Raw genomic sequence first — 6,344 nt, forward strand, 5'->3', positions numbered from 1 at the left:
TTCTCCTCCCAGATTCGAGATCACAGCCTGCAAGCTTCTGAAACAGGAACATCTCATTTCAATCCTGCTTAGAACCTTGCAAAGAGGACCAAAAAAAAAAAAACTGGCATGTTTTTAAGCAGCTACTTTGGGGGTGGGGGGAGGGGAAGGAGGGGATCTGTATAAACCTCCGTCTTCCTGATTGAAAAGATTTGGATGCTCTCCTCGTTGCCTGCTTCCCCAGCTCCTCAGACACATTTGGAAATGATGGTCTGAAGTCAGAGGTATTGAGGGCTTTGGAAAGGAATGAGCAAGCCCCTGGGAGGAGAGCAGGGTCAGGCTGGAGCTGAGGAAGAAGTTGTTGAGCAGGAGGCTGCTGAGCCTCTGGCCCAGGCTGCCCAGGGAGGCTGTGGCTGCCTCCTGCCTGGGGGTGCTGAAGGCCAGGCTGGATGAGGCCCTGAGCAGCTGAGTGTAGCTGAGAGGTGTCCCTGGGCATGGTGTGGAGGTTGGAGGAGCTGAGCTCTGAGCTCCCTTCCAGCCTGAGCCATTCCAGGATTCTCTCTGAGGAGCGCTGTGTGGTGGTCCTGGTGCTCTCTTGCTCTCTCTCATTTTTCTTTCAAGATCTATTTGAAAAGAGGTTTTGTTGCTGCTGTTGTTGTTTGGCTTTGTATTGATTTGCTCTCTTTTGTTTGTTTTCTGGTTGGTTGGTTGTTGTTTGGGGTTGGGTTGGGGTTGGGTTGATTTGTTTGTTTGTCGGTCGCTTTGCTTTGGTGGGGTTTGGTGTTTGGTTGTTTGTTTTTGTCCCACATAGAAGACTTTGTAATTCCTTCTGTCCCATGGAACTCTTTGTATGGCCATGCAGGTATTTTTCCCCCCCAGCTCCTGCTGGGAAACAGAGAATGCCATTTTGTTTTCCATGGAGACATTTAGACACAACCACCACACCACACCTGCTGTGCCCATGGAGGGCCACAGGCAGCAGCAGTGCAGCACCTTAAGGTTTGGCTGCAAAGCAAATTGGATCTGGTGCAGAGGGTTTGAAGTCACAGTATCACAGAACATTAGAGGTTGGAAGGGATCCCCAGAGATCAGCCAGTCCAACCTCCCCTGCCAGAGCAGGAGCACCCAGGGCAGGTCACACAGGGACACATCCAGGAGAGTTTGGAATATCTCCTGAGAAGGAGACTCCACAACCCCCCTGGGCAGCCTGCTCCAGGGCTCTGCCACCCTCACAGGGAAATAATTCTTCCTCCTGTTTCCATGGAGCTTCCTCTGCCTCAGCTTCCACCACTGCCCCTTGTGCTGGCATTGGGCATCCCCCAGCAGAGCCTGGCTCCAGCCTCTGGGCACTGCCCCTGCACAGCTTTAGCAACAGCAATGAGGTCACCCTCAGGCTCCTCCTCTCCAAGCTACAGAGCCCTCAGCTCTCTCAGTCTATCCTTGTACAGAAGATGTCCCACTGCCTTCATCATCCTTGTGGCTCTGTGCTGGACTCTTTCAAGCAGTTCCCTGAGGTCCTTCTTGACCTGAGGGCCCCAGAACTGGACACAATATTCCAGATGTGGCCTCAGCAGTGCAGAGCAGAGAGGGAGGAGAACCTCTCTCGACCTACTAACCACAGCCCTTCTAATCCACCCCCCAATGCCACTGGCCTTCCTGGCCACCAGAGCACATTGCTGGCTCATGGTCATCCTTCCACCCACCAGGACCCCCAGGTCATTTTCCCCTTCACTGCTCTCCAGCAGGTCAGTCCCCAGCCTATCCTGGTGCATGGGGTTGTTCCTTCCCAGGTGCAAGACTCTCCCCTTGCCCTTGTTGAACGTCATCAAATTCCTCCCTGCCCAGCTCTCAGCCTGTCCCAAGTCCTGCTGAATGGCAGCACAACCTTCTGGTGTGGCAGCCGCTCCACCCAGCTTGGGGTCATCAGCAAACTTGCTGACAGTGCATTTTGTGCCCTCAGCCAGGTCATTGAGGAATATATTGAACAGTTCTGGTCCCAGTTCTGACCCCTGAGGGACTCCTCTAGACAGAGATCTCCAACCAGACTCCATCCCACTTCTACATCTTTTTCAGTCTCAGTCTAAACATGAAATTCCTGATGCTTTCCACAGTTGCTGCAAAAACAGCAGCACTGAGTCCCCAGAGAAGGGCAAGGAGGCTGGGGAGGGGTCTGGAGCACAGCTCTGTGAGGAGAGGCTGAGGGAGCTGGGGTTGCTTAGCCTGGAGAAGAGGAGGCTCAGGGGGGACCTTCTTGCTGTCTACAACTCCCTGAAGGGAAGTTGTAGCCAGGTGGGGGTTGGTCTCTTCTCCCAGGCAAACAGCACCAGAACAAGAGGACACAGTCTCAAGCTGTGCCAGGGGAGGTTTGGGCTGGATGTTAGGAAGAAATTCTTCCCAGCAAGAGAGATTGGCCATTGGGATGTGCTGCCCAGGGAGGTGGTGGAGTCACCATCCCTGGAGGTGTTTAGGAAGAGCCTGGATGTGGCACTTGGAGCCATGGGTTAGTTAATCAGGAGGTGTTGGGTCCTGGGTTGGACTGGATGATCTCTGAGGTCTTTTCCAAGCTGGCTGATTCTGTGATTCTCCCTTTAACAACTGCTCCCCAGCAATGGTCACTCTCATTCCAGCAAGACACTGTTTTAGTTGGACAAGATTTGTGTCTTTTTTCCATAAACCCATCTTGATTTGACACAGTTTTTGCTTTCTCTCCTAGAAGCCCTCAAGCCCCTGCAACTCACAATCCAACCTTTTGTTTTGCCTCCAGAGAGCTGGTGACGTCCTTGTAACATCCAAGCTTCCTGCTCCAAGGGCTCTTTCTCTTCAGGTAGTGACATGCCATTGACTCTCTTCCAGTCTGCTGGGAACTGCTGGAGGTTGTCCAGGAGGCTGAAGCTCACCATTTCTGCTCCCCAGCCCTTTGCAGGGAGCTGTCTGCAAGCACAGGTGCAGGTTATCCAGATCTGTTGGGGTTTTGAATGTTTAATCTCCGTAGCTGCTGTTTAACATCTCCCAGAGACAGTCCAGGGGGAGGGCTGTGATGTGGTGTGGTGTGGTGCCACCAGCTTTAAAGCAGCGCCCTGGACCCAAAAGGGCTTCATCAGAGGTAGCCCAGTTTGGAGATAAAAGGCTTAGCAGTGTTTCTGAGGGCTGAGAGTGGGCTGTGAGCTGGTGTAGAGCACAGACACACAGCTCCCAAATCCCTCTTTCTCTTCTGTTTTTGTAAGCAAGGACATTGTGTGCTAGGAGAGGTAAAAGATTATCCACTGAAAGGGAAGGGGATGTGTGCTTGAGGCTGAAGGGAGCCTTGGACAACTGCTTGGAGGATCACAGGAGGTTAGGGGTTGGAAGGGACCTCTGGAGATCATTGAGTCCAACCCCCCTGCCAGGGCAGGATCTTAGAAGCCAGCACAGGTCACAGAGGAACACATCCAGACAGGGCTGGAAAGCCTCCAGAGAAGGAGACTCCACAGCCTCTCTGGGTGGAAGTGTTTAGGAAGAGCCTGGCTGAGGCCCTTGGTGCCATGGTTTAGTTGATCAGATGGTGCTGGGTGATAGGTTGGACTTGATCTTTGAGGTCTCTTCCAACCTGGTTACTTCTGTACTCTGTATGATGGGGTCAGGGCGGGGGGAAGATAAAATAAGCAAGGGCTCTGGGTCCCACAGCTCAGGCACTGTTGTTGCTATTCTTGTTTCATGTGCTTCATCTCCAATGCATAATGCTGGGCATTATGTGTGGTGTTCAACCCCCCCCAACTGGCTCCTCTCTAACATTTAAGACCAGACATCTGACTCGAAATATTTCCCAGCATGCAGGTCTTGCCACAGTGTTTGCCTTTGAAGTGAGGGAAGAGCTGCAGCTGATAGGGGAGGTTTTCACCAGGCAGTTTCTCATGAGAAAGTTGTGGGGTCCTGAACGTGGAAAATTTTTCATGGAAGCACATGGGGCAGGAGGAGAGTTTAGGGCCAGGGCAGAAAGTCTGGCTCAGAGAGAGGCTCCCACAATAGGTCAAGTGTTGGCTGGGAGGGGAGGGATGAGTCTCTTCTGGGCAGTGTGCTCACACTATGGCATAGGCTCAGGGAGTCACAGACTGGCTCGGGGTGGAAGGGACCTCAAGGATCATCCAGTTTCACCCTCCCCACCATGCCCAGGGACACCTCTCAGCTACACTCAGCTGCTCAGGGCCTCATCCAGCCTGGCCTGAAGCACCCCCAGGCAGGAGGCAGCCACAGCCTCCCTGGGCAGCCTGGGTCAGAGGCTCAGCAGCCTCCTGCTCAACAACTTCTTCCTCAGCTCCACTCTAACCCTGCTCTGCCTCAGAATAGAATAGAATTAACCAGGTTGGAAAAGACCTTTGAGAGCATCCAGTCCAACCTGTCACCCAGCACAATCTGATCAACTAAACAATGGCTCCAAGTGCCTCATCCAGGCTCTTCCTAAACACCTCCAGGGATGGGGACTCCACCACCTCCCTGGGCAGCACATCCCAATGGCCAATCTCTCTTGCTGGGAAGAATTGCTTCCTAACACCCAAACTAAACCTCCCCTGGCACAGCTTGAGACTGTGTCCTCTTGTTCTGGTGCTGCTTGCCTGGGAGAGGAGACCAACCCCCACCTGGCTACAACCTCCCTTCAGGGAGTTGTAGAGAGCAAGAAGGTCTCCCCTGAGCCTCCTCTTCTCCAGGCTAAGCAACCCCAGCTCCCTCAGCCTCTCCTCCCAGGGCTGTGCTCCAGACCCCTCCCCAGCTTTGTTGCCCTTCTCTGGACACCTTCCAGCATCTCAACATCTTTTCTAAACTGAGGCTTCAAACCATTCCCCCTTGGCCTGTCTCCAGACACCCTGATGCAAAGTCCTTCTGCAGCCTTCCTGCAGGATCCCTTCAGGTACTGGAAGGCAGCTCTGAGGTCCCCCTGGAGTCTTCTCTTCACTCAGGCAGAGAGAGCACAAAGTGCTGATTCAGAGGTTGCAAATGGCAGGTAAAGTATTAGGTGGAAGGTGTCTGAGGTGTTGCTGATCAGCAGGCTGTGGATTTGGGGGTCTGAGAGCTGAGCTCCAGTGAGGATGAGTATCACTGAGCATCTCCTGGGCAGGAGGCGTTGGCTCTGTCCTGGCTAGGGGAAGGTACTGTGTCAAGTACTGCTTGTCCCCTGCCACAAGGCACTAATCCACTCCTTGCCCATGTCTGCAAGTCATCCAACCACACATCACATCAAAGAGGCTGCTCATGGGGAGAGCTAAACTCTAACATCCCCAAAGATGCTGTGGGAATGGGGATGAGAAGCAGCAGATTATGACTTCTGCCTTGCCCTGGGGGGCTTTTTGCCTTGCTATGAGGGGGTTTTCCTTGCCATGTCTTCTTGAAGCAGCTTCCCCTACAGCCAGGCTCCCATCCCACACTGATGGGATTGAAACCATGAGCCACCCACTTGTAGCCAAGGGTTGAGCTGAGACACAGAATCACAGAAGGGTCTGGGCTGGAAGGGACCTCCAAAGCTCATCCAGTCCAACCCCTCTGCAGTCAGCTCATCCCCAGCTAGATCAGGTTGTCCAGAGCCCTGTCCAGCCTCACCTTGAATATCTCCAGGGATGGAGCCTCAACCACCTCCCTGGGCAACCTGCTCCAGTGCTCCACCACCCTCATAGTGAATAACTTGTTCCTTACATCCAATCTAAATCTGCTCTGCTCTAGTTTGAAGCCATTGCATGGCCAGGACTGCACCAAAGCAAATTAGTCCCTTTGAGAGTCTAGCAGATGGATGAATGACCTCTGGTTCTGTCCTGCCTGTTGAGGGTGCAGACACAGCTAATGTGTGAGTGCCCTCACCAACCTGGCAAGCCCACAGACTTTCACCCAAGGGCAGCTGTGTGATGCATCCCTTCTGTTAAACGCTGGAGCCAGGGCAAAAAGCCATCTCCAAAGCTCTCCTCCAAGCCTTGTGTTGAAGGTGGTTGGAATAAGAAGTGTCTAAGGCTGCACACTGGTAGGATCTTGAATCCAAAAAGCCTCAGATTGCATAAAAGCAGGGACAGAGGATATCGGTAGCTCCTCTCACAGCTGGCTCTTATTCATGGGAGATCTCACTGCTTTCAGCAAGGCTAGCACTGAATGTCCACCCACATCCCCAAATCCCTCAGTCCTAGCAGATGCTTAAGTGCTGAGACTTCTCTAACCCTTGAGATCACAGAATTGTCAGGGTTGGAAGGGACCTCAAGGATCAGCCAGTCCCAACCCTCTGCCATGGGCAGGGACACCTCACACCACAGCAGGTTGTTCACAGCCACATCCAGCCTGGCTGCAAACACCTCCAGGCAGGAGGCTGCCACCACCTCCCTGGGCAACCTGTGCCAGGCTCTCACCACCCTCCT

Source organism: Melanerpes formicivorus, unplaced genomic scaffold, assembly GCF_026170545.1.
Source record: "Melanerpes formicivorus ecotype bairdi unplaced genomic scaffold, bMelFor1.0.p_v2 SCAF_4, whole genome shotgun sequence".
NCBI classification, from domain to species: Eukaryota; Metazoa; Chordata; class Aves; order Piciformes; family Picidae; genus Melanerpes; species Melanerpes formicivorus.